The sequence below is a fragment of the Microcaecilia unicolor genome, chromosome 3 (assembly GCF_901765095.1).
Source record: "Microcaecilia unicolor chromosome 3, aMicUni1.1, whole genome shotgun sequence".
In the NCBI taxonomy this organism is placed as follows: Eukaryota; Metazoa; Chordata; class Amphibia; order Gymnophiona; family Siphonopidae; genus Microcaecilia; species Microcaecilia unicolor.
In genome coordinates, this window is record NC_044033.1 from 195,612,504 (window position 1) to 195,630,959 (window position 18,456).

At 53.3% G+C, this 18,456-nt stretch overlaps 1 protein-coding gene across 2 annotated transcripts in view; it reads left to right on the plus strand.

The window, feature by feature from the left end:
* TRMT1 (tRNA methyltransferase 1) overlaps window positions 1–18,456 on the plus strand; it is an 86,014-nt gene that overhangs the window by 65,610 nt on the left and 1,948 nt on the right. The window lies entirely within an intron of this gene.

The window sequence follows — 18,456 nt, forward strand, 5'->3', positions numbered from 1 at the left end:
GCCTGTTGGGCACTGTTTCACCTTGTCGGTCAACCCCCGTTTTTTTTCTGCGGGTTGGATACAGTAACTTCTCAGCAGCTGTGGCATACTGCAGTTTAGACTGCTAGACAAGGCTGTCTTGTCTCCTGTTAGCTACCATTCCTGTGGCACCTTTTCTTGCCGTAGCCTCTTGGTGGCTGGCGAGAAGCTTCTCCATTGCTGGAGTTTCAATTAGTCTCTGCTCCTTTTGTGACTTCTTGGCACCTTGGGGGGGTCTTTTCTCCACAGTATGGCTCTCGACTCTCTCTTTGTCTCATTTTGTTCTCTTGGCTCTGTTCTTTCATCCCTAAGTCCAGAGTGAGCTGTTTGAGCAGTACTCTTTTTCTACGGTTGTACCCTGGTGTGCTTCTGCCCTTTTTCTTCATGGTTCTGGAGAGACTAGCGCTCCAGTTAGTTGGTTCTCTCAACTCTGGAGTCTTTTCTTGTTTTGTGGAGTTTGATTCTCTCACTAGGTGCGGGTCTGGATGGCTCCTGGGCCTTGCTTCCTGAACTGAGTTCAATTCCCAGTACAGGCAGCTCCTTGTGACTCTGGGCAGTTACTTAACCCTCCATTGCCCCATGTAAGCCGCATTGAGCCTGCCATGAGTGGGAAAGTACGGGGTACAAATGTAACAATCAATCAATCTTCTATGAAGTGTGGCGCACTGTTTGGGGTTGCGTACTCCTAGTACTTGTTAGGGTCACTTCATCCGACCATCGTGCACTCAAGGCAGACTGGCAGGTTTGGGAGTTAGTCTTTGTCCTGCCAGGGTTCAGAGACAGTTCTTCTCTTTGTTGCTGGGATACGACTGTTGCCTTCCTTCCAAGGGGGGTCCTTTGGCATGAGTATCTTTTGCTGCTTCTTTTACTACTCTCGGGACAGGGGTATGTAATTTTTCTTTTGCTCAGGACATTTGTTTTACGTCCTTTTCTAGTGTCTGCCTCTGTTCCATTTTGGTATCCTGGTGGTTCGGATATTCGAATCCTTTTCTGCTGATCAGTTTTTTTGCTGTGTGTATAGCTTTTGTTGATTTTTCAACCTTCTGCATTCTTCTTTTCTCCTCCTCCCCCCCCCCCCCTTTTTGGGAAACTGCTTTGCTACATCCCATTAGTCTGGACTGGTCTGGTATAGATGACAAGGAAGGAAAAATTATGTCCTTACCTGATAATTTTCTTTCCTTTAATCATACCAGACCAGTCCAGATGCCCTCCCTGGCTAAAGTCTGTCAGAGTGTTGTTTCCTTTAGGTATCCCTGGCTGTTCCACGACACTTCAATACAGTGGGATGTCCTACAGCACTGCCTACTTCATCTTCTCTATTGAGTCTCCTGCCACTTGTTGTGTCAGCTCTGTATGACTCCTGTTACTTGGCATCACGGAGTTCTTTCCCCGGATTCAGGGATAAATCTCTAAGTGCTTGAGCAAGCTCAGTATGGACTATTCCCTCCCGCTTACTTTACTGTGAGGGGAGGTTGCAGTTGCCTTTGGCCAAGCAGGAACAGTGAGGTTCTGCATATTGGCTCCAATATGCCTATTTGGTATTAACTGTGTTTTCTTCTAGACTTCAGAGCACCATTGCTTGGCTATTCGAAATACTGAACATTCCAGGCTGCACGATACCGTTAAGGTGTGGTTTACTTGGAACTATTTTCTCTGTCTCCTTCCGCTGGTAGATGGACACAGCCCATTAGTTTGGACTGGTCTGGTATGATTAAAGGAAAGAAAATTATCAGGTAAGAATATAATTTTTCTATAATCGCTTTTACTTTACCTAAAAATATACCCAAGGTGCTTTTGACTTGTTCTAGCATTTTCTTAGCATGGTTAGTGATTTCCACGCCCTCAATTCAAAGCTTGGGTTTGTAGAATTAGAACTTGGAAGCAGATCATAGTGCTCCTTCCCATTAAGTGAAATATCTTTACTATATTTGGGAAGCTGTGCAAAGCCTGCAGGCTGCATTTGAGGCCCCTCTTCAGTTGCCATTCTGGGCCTCTGTCTGTTTTAACACCATCCTTGTCCATTCACCATGCTATAAGCTCAACCTTTTCACTTGGCATTAGAGATGCCTAAAATGTCTCTTAAAAAAAAAAAAAAACCAAAACAAAACACTTTGTGAGCAATGCTTAAAGCCTCAATATTCTCCCTGGGTATAATTTTTACCTAAATAGTATAATGTATGCATTCTCCGAGGACAAGCAGGCTGCTTGTTCTCACTGATGGGTTGACGTCCTCGGCAGCCCCCTCCATCGGAAAGTTTACTAGCAAAGGCCTTTGCTAGTCCTCGCGCGCCCATGCGCACCGCGCATGCGCGGCCGTCTTCCCGCCCGAAACCGGCTCGAGCCGGCCAGTCTTCTTTCGTCTGCGCTCGGTACGGTCGTGTTACGCCGTTCGTGCCCTAGAGAGTCGACCTCGCGCGTCCTTTTCGACGTGTTTTTCATCTCTTTTTCTCAAAAAAAGTTCGGGAAGCGCTCCGGAAGTGTTCCGGAAGGCCCTTTCGGGTTTTCTGCCCTTCCCGTATTTCTCAGTTTTTTTGCCCCATAAGTTTTCTTTCGTTGTCGGGGTAGGCCTTTTTTGGCCTCGGTCGAGATTTTTCTCCCTCTAAATTTTGGTGCTTCAATTTTCGCCATTTCGGCTTTTGATTTCGCCGGCGTGATTTTTCCGCCCATGACATCGAAGCCTTCCAGCGGCTTCAAGAAGTGCACCCAGTGCGCCCGGGTAATCTCGCTCACTGATAGGCACTCTGCGTGTCTTCAGTGTCTAGGGGACCAGCACCGCCCTCAGAACTGTAGTCTGTGTTCCCTGTTACAAAGGCGGACTCAGGTAGCGAGATTAGCCCAGTGGAACGTTTTGTTCTCGGGCTCTTCGTCGGCATCGGCACCGGAGGCATCGAGTGCATCGACGTCGTCAGCGTCCGGACCATCTTCCTTGGCTGCCGCTCCATCGACTGCATCGAGGCATCGGGCCTCTGCATCTGCGCCGAGGCATCGGGCGACTGTATCGACGTCGGTGGTACCGACACTTCGTCTGCTGATGTCGTCGGACGGAGGTGCATCGTCAGGAGTGCAGGTGAGGGCTGTCCATTCCCCTGCTGGTGGCGGTGAGCCTTCGGGTGGGTCTCCTCCTACCCTGAGGGCTCCTGTGGTACAGCCCCCCCGGGATCGACCTTCTTCGGTCTCGGCCCCGAGGAAGCGACGGATGGATTCTACGTCCTCCTCGTCGGTGCCGGGGAGCTCCGGTGACATGCTTCGGAAGAAGTCGAAGAAGCATCGACACCGGTCGCCCCCCCCATGTCGGCACCGAGAGCTCTGGGTCGCTGAGGGATTCGGCACCCAGCAGGCATCGGCACCGAGAGGACCGCTCACCCTCTGTTCAGGAGGTGTCGATGCGCTCCGCTCTGGACAGCCCGGAACAGGTTCTGACGTCGACGCCTGCATCGACCTCTCAGCCTTTCTCTGCAGCCGCTCTAAACGAGAGCCTCTGGGCCGTTCTCCCAGAGATTCTGGGAGAGCTGTTGCGCCCTACCCCTCCGGTACCGGCGGTGCTTGCGCCACCGGTACCATCGAGCGTGGCGCCGGCTGGCCCATCGCCCAGGTTGAGGTCCCCGACGTCGGTACCGCGTGCGGTGCCGACCGCGGCCACCTCCCAGGAAGGCTCCCCGACTACGTCGGCGGAGGGAGCTTCGCCGATGCGGGCGAGGGACTCTTCCTCTCGACGCCCCCACCGTGGACGGGGTTCCACCGAGTCGAGCAGGGCGAGGTTGCAGACACAGGTTCGTGAACTTGTGTCTGACACCGAGGGTGAGGCCTCGTGGGAAGAGGAGGAAGACCCCAGATATTTCTCTGACGAGGAGTCTGAGGGTCTCCCTTCCGATCCCACTCCCTCTCCTGAAAGACAGCTTTCCCCTCCTGAGAGTCTGTCTTTTGCTTCCTTTGTCCGGGAGATGTCTACGGCCATCCCCTTCCCGGTGGTTGTGGAGGACGAGCCCAGGGCTGAAATGTTTGAGCTCCTGGACTATCCTTCTCCACTAAGTAATCCCCACATTCCCAAGAAGATTGAGTCCCAGTACCGGATCCATGGGGACCCAGAGCTGATGCGCACTCAGTTGCCTCATGACTCTGGAGTTGTGGATTTGGCCCTAAAGAAGGCTAAGAGTTCTAGGGAGCATGCTTCGGCGCCCCCGGGCAAAGACCCTAGAACCTTAGACTCCTTTGGGAGGAAGGCCTACCATTCTTCTATGCTCGTGGCCAAGATCCAGTCTTACCAGCTCTACACGAGCATACACATGCGGAACAATGTGCGGCAGTTGGCGGGCTTGGTTGATGCTCTTCCCCCTGAGCAAGCCAAGCCTTTTCAGGAGGTGGTCAGGCAGCTGAAGGCGTGCAGAAAATTCCTGGCCAGAGGAGTTTATGACACTTTTGATGTTGCGTCCAGGGCCGCTGCTCAAGGTGTGGTGATGCGCAGGCTCTCATGGCTGCGTGCCGCCGACCTGGAGAATAGACTCCAGCAGCGGATTGCGGACTCGCCTTGCCGTGCGGACAACATTTTTGGAGAAAAAGTCGAGCAGGTGGTAGAGTCTCTCCACCAGCGGGACACCGCATTCGACAAGTTCTCCCGCCGGCAGCCTTCAGCCTCTACCTCTACAGGTAGAAGATTTTTCGGGGGAAGGAAGACTGGTCCCTATGCTTCTGGTAAGCGTAGGTACAATCCTCCTTCCTGACAGCCTGCGGCCCAGGCTAAGCCCCAGCGCGCTCGCTCTCGTCAGCAGCGTGCGCCTCAGCAAGGCCCCGCGGCTCCCCAGCAAAAGCAAGGGGCGAGCTTTTGACTGGCTCCAGCAGAGCATAGCCGACATCCAAGTGTCAGTGCCGGGCGACCTGCCGGTCGGGGGGAGGTTGAAAGCTTTTCACCAAAGGTGGCCTCTCATAACCTCCGACCAGTGGGTTCTGCAAATAGTCCGGCAAGGATACACCCTCAATTTGGCCTCAAAACCTCCAAATTGTCCACCGGGAGCTCAGTCTTACTGCTTCCAGCACAAGCAGGTACTTGCAGGGGAACTCTCCGCCCTTCTCAGCGCCAATGCGGTCGAGCCCGTGCCATCCGGGCAAGAAGGGCTGGGATTCTATTCCAGGTACTTCCTTGTGGAAAAGAAAACAGGGGGGATGCGTCCCATCCTAGACCTAAGGGCCCTGAACAAATATCTCGTAAAAGAAAAGTTCAGGATGCTTTCCCTGGGCACCCTTCTCCCCATGATTCAGCAAAACGATTGGCTATGCTCTCTGGACTTGAAGGATGCCTACACACACATCCCGATACTGCCAGCTCACAGACAGTATCTGCGATTTCAGTTGGGCACACGCCACTTCCAGTACTGTGTGCTACCCTTTGGGCTCGCCTCTGCGCCCAGGGTGTTCACAAAGTGCCTAGCTGTGGTAGCAGCGGCACTTCGCAGGCTGGGGGTGCACGTGTTCCCATATCTCGACGATTGGCTGGTGAAGAACACATCCGAGGCAGGAGCCCTGCAGTCCATGCAGATGACTATTCGCCTCCTGGAGCTACTGGGGTTTGTGATAAATTACCCAAAGTCCCATCTTCTCCCAGTGTAGAAACTCGAATTCATAGGAGCTCTGCTGGATTCTCGGACGGCTCGCGACTATCTCCCAGAGACGAGGGCCAACAACTTGTTGTCCCTCGTCTCGCGGGTGCGAGCGTCCCGGCAGATCACAGCTCGGCAGATGTTGAGATTGCTGGGCCACATGGCCTCCACAGTTCATGTGACTCCCATGGCCCGTCTTCATATGAGATCTGCTCAATGGACCCTAGCCTCCCAGTGGTATCAGGCTGCTGGGGGCCTAGAAGACGTGATCCACCTGTCCACGAGTTTTCTCAAATCCCTGTATTGGTGGACGATTTGCTCCAATTTGACTCTGGGACGTCCCTTCCAAATTCCTCAGCCGCAAAAAGTGCTGACCACGGATGCGTCTCTCCTGGGATGGGGAGCTCATGTCGATGGGCTTCACACCCAAGGAAGTTGGTCCCTCCAAGAACGCGATCTACAGATCAATCTTCTGGAGTTGCGAGCGATCTGGAACGCTCTGAAGGCTTTCAGAGATCGGCTGTCCCACCAAATTATCCAAATTCAGACAGACAACCAGGTTGCCATGTACTATGTCAACAAGCAGGGGGGCACCGGATCTCGCCCCCTGTGTCAGGAAGCCGTCAGCATGTGGCTCTGGGCTCGCCGTCTCGGCATGGTGCTCCAAGCCACATATCTGGCAGGCGTAAACAACAGTCTGGCCGACAGGTTGAGCAGGATTATGCAACCTCACGAGTGGTCGCTCAGTTCCAGGGTAGTGCGACAGATCTTCCAAGCGTGGGGCACCCCCTTGGTGGATCTCTTCGCATCTCGAGCGAACCACAAAGTCCCTCAGTTCTGTTCCAGGCTTCAGGCCTCCGGCAGACTAGCATCGGATGCCTTCCTCCTGGATTGGGGGGAGGGCCTGCTGTATGCTTATCCTCCCATCCCTCTGGTGGGGAAGACTTTGTTGAAACTCAAGCAAGACCGAGGCACCATGATTCTGATTGCTCCCTTTTGGCCGCGTCAGATCTGGTTCCCCCTTCTTCTGGAGTTATCCTCCGAAGAACCGTGGAGATTGGAGTGTTTTCCGACCCTCATCACACAGGACGAGGGGGCGCTTCTGCATCCCAACCTCCAGTCTCTGGCTCTCACGGCCTGGATGTTGAGGGCGTAGACTTTGCCTCCTTGGGTCTGTCGGAGGGTGTCTCCCGCATCTTGCTTGCTTCCAGGAAAGACTCCACTAAGAGAAGTTACTTCTTCCATTGGAGGAGGTTTGCCGTCTGGTGTGACAGCAAGGCCCTAGATCCTCGCTCTTGTCCTACACAGACCCTGCTTGAATACCTATTGCACTTGTCTGAGTCTGGTCTCAAGACCAACTCTGTAAGGGTTCACCTTAGTGCAATCAGTGCATACCATTACCGTGTGGAAGGTAAGCCGATCTCAGGACAGCCTTTAGTTGTTTGCTTCATGAGAGGTTTGCTTTTGTCAAAGCCCCCTGTCAAGCCTCCTACGGTGTCATGGGATCTCAATGTCGTTCTCACCCAGCTGATGAAACCTCCTTTTGAGCCACTGAATTCCTGCCATCTGAAGTACTTGACCTGGAAGGTCATTTTCTTGGTGGCAGTTACTTCAGCTCGTAGAGTCAGTGAGCTTCAGGCCCTGGTAGCCCAGGCCCCTTACACCAAATTTCATCATAACAGAGTAGTCCTCCGCACTCACCCTAAGTTCTTGCCAAAGGTTGTGTCGGAGTTCCATCTGAACCAGTCAATTGTCTTGCCAACATTCTTTCCCCGTCCTCATTCCTGCCCTGCTGAACGTCAGCTGCACACATTGGACTGCAAGAGAGCATTGGCCTTCTATCTGGAGCGGACACAGCCCAACAGACAGTCCGCCCAATTGTTTGTTTCTTTTGATCCCAACAGGAGGGGAGTGGCTGTGGGAAAACGCACCATATCCAATTGGCTAGCAGATTGCATTTCCTTCACTTACGCCCAGGCTGGGCTGGCTCTTGAGGGTCATGTCACGGCTCATAATGTTAGAGCCATGGCAGCGTCGGTAGCCCACTTGAAGTCAGCCACTATTGAAGAGATTTGCAAAGCTGCGATGTGGTCATCTGTCCACACATTCACATCTCATTACTGCCTGCAGCAGGATACCCAATGCGACAGTCGGTTCGGGCAGTCAGTGCTTCAGAATCTGTTCGGGGTTTAGAATCCAACTCCACCCCCCTAGGCCCATGTTTGTTCTGTTCCAGGCTGCACTCTCAGTTAGTTAGTAAATTTTTTAGGTCCATCTCAGTTATGTCCTCGCCGTTGCGAGGCCCAATTGACCATGGTGGTTGTTTTGAGTGAGCCTGGGGGCTAGGGATACCCCATCAGTGAGAACAAGCAGCCTGCTTGTCCTCGGAGAAAGCGAATGCTACATACCTGTAGAAGGTATTCTCCGAGGACAGCAGGCTGATTGTTCTCACAAACCCGCCCGCCTCCCCTTTGGAGTTGTGTCTTCCCTTCTCTTTATCTTGCTACATATGAGACTGGCCGGCACGAGCCGGTTTCGGGCGGGAAGACGGCCGCGCATGCGCAGTGCGCATCGGCGCGCGAGGACTAGCAAAGGACTTTGCTAGAAAGTGTTCCGATTGGAGGGGCTGCCGTGGACGTCACCCATCAGTGAGAACAATCAGCCTGCTGTCCTCGAAGAATACCTTCTACAGGTATGTAGCATTCGCTTTTTTGCTAATTTTCTTTCCATGAGTCCCTCCAGTCCAGAACCTACCCTGAAGGACATATCGGGCAGCAGGAGTGATGGGAGGTTCTCTTTTTCAATGTTTGTTTTTTGGTTTGTTCCTAGTTCTGAATACAGGCTGGCATAGGCTGCACAGGATATGAGGTGATGCCATAATCCAGTGGTTCTCAGGTTCCACTTGCTGGCAGGAGAGCTTATACCCACTTGTCTGGAAGGACTCCAGGAAAGAAAATTAGCAGGCAAGACCTAATTCCTTAGCGTCCCTCCGGAACGGCCCAGATTGTGACTGATGGGTTGTGCACGCCTTCCAGCAGGCGGCCGATTCGGCAGTTTTAAGTGCGGTCGGCTCAGCCTTGCTGGCAGTGCCAATTTCGGCAGGAAACGCCGTTATTTTGTCTTCCCCTCTAAATGCTGCATCCCTGCCTGCTTTACCGACCTCTCTACCAGCTGTGCCTCAGACTCCTGCTTCTTCAGCAGGTGAAAGTGGTTTCCCGCCTGACTTTGTGATACAAATGTACTAAGCTTTTTTTTTTGCACAAAGCTGCTCCAGGAGAGGCTTCAATGAAGAGATCTCAGGAGGGTCAAGCAGCGGCTGCTAAGCGGCCCAGGCAGTTTTGGGATTTAGAAGAGGATTTTTCTTTTGATTTGGACCAGGAAATGCCATCCTTGGAGGAGACATAGGTGTTTCTAGAAGGCCATTTTCCTGAGGATGATGGTGCGGAGCCTCTCCCTGCGGGGGAGGATCCCTCAGTGGTGAGAATTTTTCATACAGGTGACCTGCAGGAGCTTATTCCCTATCATCAAGCCGATCAATCTTTAGACGGGTGGGTTGTGTCCATCTACCAGCAGGTGGAGATAGAGAGCAATCTTTTGCCTCCCTATATGTGGTCATGTGCTGCCGGAAACTCCCCAGCATGTTCTCTATCTCAGCAGGTGTGTGGTCACACAGCAGCAGCTCTGGCTAGGTCTCCAAGCCTAATTGTTTAGGTTTCGTTGAGTACCTGGGGTTGAGAGCTGTTCGTGAGCAAGTGCAAACCTGGTGGTGCCAGGTCCCTCCTTTTCTCCCCCCTCCCGCTGGCTCCGTTAAACAACAAACAAAAAAAACAAAAAAAAAATTTTTTAAACGTTCAAAAAGGACGTCCATTTGCAGCTGCTCACTGGAACAAGTCGTCGCTGCTCTGAGCAAGAAGCAGGTAATTTTTACCTTTTACTAGCGGGCAGGGGGTTCCCCGAACGGTCTCCACGTGGCTATGGCCTCGGATGGCAAGGGCACGAAAAGACGCTCCCCAGAACGCGTTCGCGCGCCTATCGGGGGGATCGAAGGTAGAGTCGCCCTTTTTGGGCGCCCTTTCGGAACCGGGAGAGTTCACCGGTTTTTCCTCCGACACGGCGGCCTTTCCCGCCTTAGGCGCCCATCCCCCGCTGGCCGCCCTCCTGGTCGTGCCCGGCCACGCGGCTCGGTCGGCTTCTTCTTGGGCCACCCTCGAGATGGGAGACGTTAACAGCTTGGTCGCCCTTGAATCGGGCGACAGTAAGAAGTCGGCGAAATTAAAACGCCCTTCTTCCCGCGCGGCTCCTTCTCGGAGTTTCGCGCCGGACGCCATTTTGGACGCGCAACACGTCTCTCCCCCGCTACTAGGAGCGCAGGTGGAAGGCGCCTCTAGGGCCGCGGCACAGGCTGCAGGAATGCACAGACTGGGGGGTTTCTCACCTGAGTTCATTTTGCTGCTGCATCAAGCCTTTCTTATGCAGAACACTGTCCCTGCCCACCTCTCTGATCGGGGTGATGAGGCCTCTATGCTTAAGCGCCCTCGGGTGGATCTTCCACCCTCGGGGGACTCGGTCTCCTCTGATGTGGATGATGGCAGCGTGACTGAGTTCTCCCGGAGATCCTTAGCGGAATCGATGGAAGAGACTGATCCTCGCTCGGATGGAGCGGACGACCCCCTCTGCACCGCGGCTTTTTCGCTCAGAGGATTTGCCCAACCTGCTTGTGCAGGCCATGAGCATTTTGAAGATTGCCTTTCCAGAGGAAGGCTCTCTCTCAGCCTCTACTGGCTCCGCCATTATGCTGGGAACGAAGCGCCCGCCTAGAACCTTCCACGTTCATGAAGCAATGCAGACCTTAATTTCAGCGCAATGGGATGCCCCTGAGGCGAGCCTGAAAGTAGCCAGGGCTATGTCCCGTCTGTCCCCCTTTCCTGAGGGGGAATGGGAAGCCTTTGTCTGGCCCACTGTAGATTCCTTAATCACTGCCGTGACTAAGAAAACGGTGCTGCCGGTGGAAGGTGGCACTGCCCTGAAGGACGCCCAAGACAGGAGAATGGAGGCGGCCGCTCTGAGTTTGCAAGCCTCGGTTTGCGGCTCCTAAATGGCTAGGGCGTGCCTGACTGTTTTGCAGCGGGCTTCCCCCTCGGACCCTTCCTGGAGGGCGGAATGGCCGAGCCTGGAGTTGGGTTTGGCCTACTTGGCAGACTTGCTGTATGATGTTTTGAGAGCCTCAGCCAAGGGCATGGCTCAGACAGTCTCTGCGCGGCGGTGGCTCTGGCTTAAGCACTGGTCTGCTGACCATGCCTCTAAATCTCGCCTAGCCAAGTTGCCTTTTAAAGGCAAGCTGCTCTTTGGGGACGAGCTGGACAAGATCGTGACGGAGCTTGGCACGTCCAAGGGCAAGAGGTTGCCGGAGGTCAGGACGCGGGCCAGCAGTGCCCGTCCTGGTTCCTCTAAGGGCCGATTCCAGGAAGCCCGTCGGTATCGCCCAGGCAAGTCGGCCTCCTCTGCCTCCGCTTCCTTCAAACGGAACTTCTCCCCTAAGCAGCATTCCTTTCGTAGGGACCGCCATCCCGGAAGTTCGTCCTCCGGCCTGCCCCCAGGGTCGCATACCCAATGACGGGGACCTGGTCCATGGCCCAGTGCAGATAGGGGGAAGGTTGTCCTCGTTTCTGGGCGAGTGGACCAGGGTAACTTCAGACGCTTGGGTTCTGGAAGTCATCAGAGACGGCTACAAGCTAGAGTTCTGCCGACCCCTAAGAGACGGGTTTGTAAACTCTCCTTGCAAGTCTCGGGTCAAAGCAGCTGCCGTGTAGCAGACTTTGAGGAGCCTGATCCGCCTGGGCGCGGTGGTCCCGGTGCCAGTAGATCTGCTTGGCAAGGGGCGCTACTCCATTTACTTTGTGGTGCCAAAGAAAGAAGGGTCTGCTCGGCCTATTCTCGACCTCAAGGAAGTCAATCAGGCCTTGAAAGTTCGGCACTTCCGGATGGAGACCCTCCGCTCCGTAATAGCTGCGGTGAAAAAGGGAGAATTCCTGGCCTCCCTGGACATCAAGGAAGCTTACCTACCTATTCCCATCTGGCTGCCTCATCAGCGCTTTCTGCGCTTTGTAGGGCTGGGCCGACACTTCCAGTTCAGAGCCCTCCCGTTCGGGTTGGCTACGGCTCTGCGGACCTTCTCTAAAGTAATGGTGGTCATCGCGGCCTTCCTCCGCAAGGAGGGAGTGCAAGTCCATCCCTATCTGGACGACTGGCTGATCCAAGCCCCTTTCTATGCGGAGTGCGGGAGAGCTACAGACAGGGTCATTGCTCTTCTGAGCTCCCTGGGATGGATCATCAACTGGGAGAAAAGCCAGCTTTGCCCAACTCAGTCCCTGGAGTATCTGGGAGTTCGATTCGACACCCAAGTGGGCAGAGTGTTCCTGCCGGACAACCGGAGCGTCAAGCTTCAGACCCAGGTGGGCCAGTTCCTAGCCTCCTCTACTCTTTGGGCTTGGGACTATGTGCAGCTGTTGGGCTCCATGACGGCCACGATGGAGGTAGTGCCCTGGGCCAGGGCTCACATGAGACCACTACAGCACTCTCTTCTGCGGCGGTAGACTCCAGTCTCGGAGGATTACGCCGTACGCCTTCCTTTGGATCCAGCAGTGCGAAAGGCGCTGAGCTGGTGGCTGAGGCCAAGCAAGCTGTCCGCAGGACCCCGGCATGGGTTGTCGTCACTACGGACGCCTGCTTGATGGGCTGGGGAGCCCACTGCCTGGGACGGACAGCGCAAGGGCTCTGGTCTCCTGCAGAGACGAAATGGTCCATCAACCTCCTGGAGCTCCGAGCCATTCGGTTGGCGCTTCTAGAGTTTCGCCCGGTACTGGTGCTGAGGCCTGTACGGGTCCTGTCGGACAATGCTGTGGCCTATGTCAATCGCCAGGGAGGTACCAGGAGCACCCCTCTAGCCAAGGAGGCCATGAAGCTATGCCTGTGGGCGGAAGCGAATCTGGAACAGCTGTCGGCGGCCCACATTGCGGGAGTCATGAATGTCAAGGCGGACTTTCTCAGTCGCCATACCTTGGATCCCGGAGAGTGGCAACTGTCTGCTCGGGCGTTCTTGGACATCACAAAATGCTGGGGCCGGCCGAGCCTGGACCTGATGGCGTTCTCGGCCAATTGCCGCGTTTTTTCAGCAGAGGACGGGACCCTCGATCTCTAGGAGTCGATGCTCTTCTTCAGCAGTGGCCGGCACAGGAGCTTCTCTACGTGTTCCCGCCCTGGCCCATGATGGGCAGGGTGTTAGGCCGGGTGGCAAAGCATCTGGGCCGGGTGATCCTGGTGGGTCCGGATTGGCCCAGACGTCCCTGGTATGCGGACTTGGTCAGACTCTCGGTGGACGGCCCTCTGCGGCTGCCAGCGGAGCGGGGCCTCTTACATCAGGGTCCCGTGGTGATGGAGGATCCCTTCCCCTTTGGTCTTACGGCCTGGCTATTGAGCGGAAGTGGCTGAGGAAGAAGGGCTTCTCAGACAAGGTCATCGCCACTATGCTGAGCGCGAGGAAGCGCTCTACTTCCACCACTTACGCCAGGGTTTGGCGTACCTTTGCGTCGTGGTGCGAGGCAGGCTCTATATCGCCCTTCACTGCTCCAATATCTTCAGTGTTGACGTTCCTGCAAGAGGGGCTGGAGAAAGGCCTGTCGCTCAGTTCGCTGAAAGTCCAGGTGGCGGCTCTAGCTTGCTTCAGGGGTCGTCTGAAGGGGGCTTCCCTGGCTTCACAGCCGGATGTAGTACGCTTTCTCAAAGGAGTTAATCACCTGCACTCTGCCCCCTCTGCACTCGATAGTGCCTACGTGGAATCTCAATCTGGTACTACGGACCTTGCAGAAGCTGCCCTTCGAGCCCTTGCCAAGGGCATCGCTGAAGGACCTGACGTTGAAAGCAGTCTTCCTGGTGGCTATCACATCAGCCAGAAGAGTTTCCGAGCTCCAGGCGCTCTCGTGTAGAGAACCGTTCCTGCGATTCACTGAGGCAGGAGTATCGATTCACCCAGTGCCTTCCTTCCTGCCCAAGATTGTTTCTCGATTCCATGTGAATCAGCAGCTTTACCTACCCTCCTTTCGTAGGGAGGATTACCCAGAGGAGTACCCTGCGCTCAAATACCTGGATGTTAGACGGGTCATCATCAGATACTTGGAAGTGACCAATGATTTCCGGAAGTCGGATCATCTGTTCGTGCTGTTCGCAGGCCCTCGTAAGGGTCTGCAGGCATCTAAGCCTACAGTGGCACGTTGGGTCAAGGAGACTATCGCGTCGGCTTATGTGGCGGCGGGGAAGATTCCGCCTATTCAGCTGAAGGCACACTCTACTAGAGCACAAGCAGCCTCGATGGCGGAGTCCAGGTCTGTCTCCTTGGAAGAGATTTGCAGAGCGGTTACTTGGTCATCGGCTCATAACTTCTCACGACATTACTGCTTGGATGTGGCTGCTCGGGCCGAGGCCCAATTTGGGGCTTCAGTTTTGCGTTCAGGGATTTCCATGTCCCGCCCTGGGTGAGTACTGCTTCGGTACATCCCACCAGTCTATGGATTGATCGGCTTGATGATAGGGAAGGTAAAATTATGTATCATACCTGATAATTTTCTTTCCCTTAATCATAGCCGATCAATCCATAGCCCCTCCCAGATATCTGTATTGTTTGTGTTCTGGTTATATTTCAGGTTCAAGTTCAGTCTTCATTTCCTGTTCACGAGGACTTTGTGTTCAAGTTCTTCCAATTGAAGTCTCTTTGAGTTGAGACGATTTTGTGTTACAGTGAGCTGCTGCTTCCTCTCCCCCCATTTCGGCGGTGGCTGGATTGATAACTAAATTATGCCGGCGCTCCCTCCCGCTTCGTGCGGCTGTAGGGTAGCTTTGTATCCCTCCTGCTTCGGCGGTGTTAGGGTAAGCCAGCTCCTCCCGCGGTTGCGGTAGCAGGATAAGCCAGTTCCCCCCACGTCGGCGGGTGTGGTTTCCCGCCCACCGCCCCGGCGGTGGTGCGCTGGAATATTTCCCCTCCCCCGCTTCGGCGGTGGTGAGCTGGGCAGAGTGTCCTTTGTGGGTGTAATTCTGTAAGTGCTGAGTCCTGCGGATGGAGCTTTGATATCGACATACTGAGGAGTTTCCGGCAGCACATGACCACATATAGGGAGGCAAAAGATTGCTCTCTATCTCCACCTGCTGGTAGATGGACACAACCCACCAGTCTATGGATTGATCAGCTATGATTAAGGGAAAGAAAATTATCAGGTATGATACATAATTTTACCTTTCTCAGCTTTCCACAACCTTGCGATTTGAGGAGCAGGAGACTCCAGTGGCGGAGTCCAGAAAGGTATTTGTAGGCCAGGCAAGACTTTTCCAATGCATCAGGATATTAGGGACATCATTCAGGCACAGTAGGAGGTGCCGGATTCTGACTTTCATCTTGCCAGATCCATGCTCAGTCTTTATTCTGTTCTGGTTTTAGACAAGGATGTCCAGGATTGCCGTATAGAATCCTTATTAAAGAATAGTTTTGATGTTGCTGCTATCTGTGGTTCTTTAGTAGCGAGAGCCTGTTTTCGTTGGTCTGAAAAGGTCTTGGACCGTTCTTCTTCTGATTTTTTTCAGTGATAGATGAGAAGTTGCGAAGTTGGAAATGAGTTTGGCCTTTTTGGCAGATGCTCTTTACAACTTGCTTCGGGCCTCTTCTAAGTCTATGGCTTTTTGCATGGCAGCCCGTCGCTCTCTTTGGCTTTGTGGCTGGTCTGCGGATGCGGGCTCTAAGTCCAAACTTAGTAAATTTCCTTTTAAGGGTTCTTTTTTCTTTGGCAATGAGTTGGATAAGCTGCTGCGTAGCCTAGGTGAGGCTAAAGTTCCAAGGCTTCCTGAGGATCATCCCAGGGGGCCTGGACTTGGTGGGGTTTTTTTCCAGCCATGGTAGGAACCGTGCTTTTCGGTATAGACCAGGCAGAGTAGTTCCGTTTCAACGATCCAAGTTTTTTTTCAGAGGACTCTCTCCTTTGGGTGGTCGTAGAAGCGGTTGGGAAACAGGAAATTCTTTCTTGTCTTCCTCCCGCTCAAAACCAGGGCTGTCGGGGACATTCTACGCAGACATCGCGACCTTCAGGCTTTGTCCAGTTCCTTTGTCAGAGCAGCATCTAGGACGTTACTCCATAAACTTTCTGGTTCCCAAGCAAGAGGGTTCCTTCAGGCCGATTTTAGATCTCCAGGTGGTCAATTGAGCCCTTAGGGTGCCCTCGTTTCGTATGGAGACTTTGCGGTCGGTCATTGTGGCGGTGCAGATCGGGGAGTTTCTGACGTCACTCGACCTCACAGAAACTTACTTGCATATCCCTACTCGACCGGCACACCGTTTCCTTCAGTTTGCGGTGCTCGGTCCGGAATTTTCATTTTCTAGCTCTTCCCTTCGGACTTGAGACTGCTCGGACGTTTACCAAAATCATGGTCGTAGTAGCCGCTGCACTCAGAATGGAAGGCATTCTAGTCCATCCTTATTTAGACGATTGGTGATCAGAGCAAAGTCTTACCAGGAGAGCGTTCAGGTGACAGCTCGAGTAGTAGACTTCTTGAAGTCCGTAGTTGGGGTAGTCGGTGCACAAAAGATCCGTCTGCAGCCATCTCGGTCATTTCAATACCTGGGAATCTGTTTTGACACATTGCAGGGCCGTATTTTTCTTCCGCCGGCTTGTGTCCTCAAACTGCAGTCTCAGATTTGTCACTTACTGCAGTCACCGAGGCCAGCGGCCAAGGATTATCTTCAGGTCCTGGGTTCCATGGTGACGGCGATTGAGGCAGTGCCCTGGACCAGGGCTCACATGAGGCCGCTTCAGAGGTTGCTTCTTTCTCGGTGGTCATCACAGAAGGACTCTCTACATCAGAAATTGTCACTTCCGGCTCAGGTGAAGAGCAGCCTACATTGGTGGCTGCGAGATGCCAGTATGACCAAGGGAATGCCTCTGGATCAGCCCAACTGGAGGGTGGTTACGACAGATGCTAGTCTCCAGGGATGGGGAGCTCACTGACAGGGACAGTATGCTCAAGGCCTGTGGTCTCAGGAGAGATCTTGTTCAATAACTCTTAGAGACCAGGGCAGTTAGACTAGCAATCCAAACCTTTGTCCATCTTTTGAGAGGCGAGGCAGTCGTGTGATGTCAGAAAATGCCACCGCAGTGGTTTACATCAATCGGCAAGGGGAACAAGGAGTCGGCAGTTGGAGCAAGAAGCGTCACAGCTGTTACAGTGGTCGGAGGTGCATCTGGTGGCGCTGTCAGCGGCTCATGTGGCAGGAGTTCAAAATGTTCAGGCAGACTTTCTCAGTTCAAACATGCTAGATCCCGGGGAGTGGGCTCTAACCGATGTGGCGTATCAGGCGGTGGTGAACCATTGTGGGGTTCCCCAAGATGGACCTGTTTGCTACTTGGCCGACCGGTCTTCTTTATGCCTTTCCTCTCTGGCCATTGATAGGGTGTCTACTTAAGAGTGTCGAGATGCACAGGGGCTGTCTGATCTTGGTGGCGCCGGATTGGCCTTGCAGGCCATGGTACGCCAATCTTCAGCGGCTTCTAGTAGAGGATCCTTCAAGCTCCCGGTCAGGCAGGATATTTTGGCTCAGTTTCGCTCTCGTCGGTGTTCTACCTCTTTGAATTATGTTCGGACCTGGAGGATTTTTGAGGCCTGGTGTGAGGAGCTCGCGATAACTCTCTTTCACGCGTCCGTCTTGCAGATTTTGGATTTTCTGCAGCGTTGTTTCGACAAAGGCCTTGTTTTGGCTTCTCTTAAGTGCAGATTGCAGCTCTATCGTGTTTTCGAGGTCATGTTCAAGGAAGATCGCTGGCGAGCCACCTGGATGTGTTCCGTTTTTTAAGAGAGGTTAACCTCCTGCGTTCTGCATCTCGCTGTTCTTTTCCCCGCTAGGATCTTAATTTGGTACTCTCGGTTTTTACCAAGCCTCCCTTTGAGACTTAATCTTCTTGTACTTTGAAGGACTTAACCCTGAAGGCATTGTTTTTAGTGGCTATTGTCTCAGCTAAGAGATTTTCGGAGTTGCAGGCTCTTTTGTGTAGGTCTCTGTTTTTGGAATTCAGCTTGGATCGAGTGTTCTAAGACCAGTTCCTTCTTTTCTGCCCGGTATTGATTCTTTTCTTTAATCTCAACCAGTGGTGTTGCCTGTTGTAGGTTTGTTTGGGGTTTTTTTTTTTTTTTTTTGTTACATTTGTACCCCGCGCTTTCCCACTCATGGCAGGCTCAATGCGGCTTACATGGGGCAATGGAGGGTTAAGTGACTTGCCCAGAGTAGTTTTCTTTCTCCGGGTCAGAGGAGCAGTGTCTCTTGAAGCGTTTGGATGTCAAAAGAGTTCTGAAGCATTATGTCAAGTCTACGGAGGAGATTTGTCAGTCCGATTGTTTTATTCTCATTGGAGGTTCACACACAGGGTTTATGGCTTCTAAGCCCACTATTTTTCGTTGGCTTCAGGAAATTATTTCCTTCTTTCTGGGAAAGCTGTTCCAGAAGGAGTTAGGAGTTAAGGCTCACTGTACCAGAGGTCAGGCTATTTCTTGGGCAGAGCGTTGTCTGGTGCCTCTGGAGGACATTTGTATGGTGGTGACTTGGTCTTCTTTGCATTCCTTTTCAAAGCACTATCGATTGTACCTCCTGAGTCATCAGCAAGTTGTTTTCGGGGCACACATTTTGACGGCGGGGCTGTTAGGGTCCCTCCCATAATCTTACTGCTTTGTTACTTCACATCAGTCACATTCTGAGCCGGTCCGGAGGGACGCTAAGGAAGGAGAAATTAGACCTTACCTGCTAATTTGCTTTTCTTTAGTC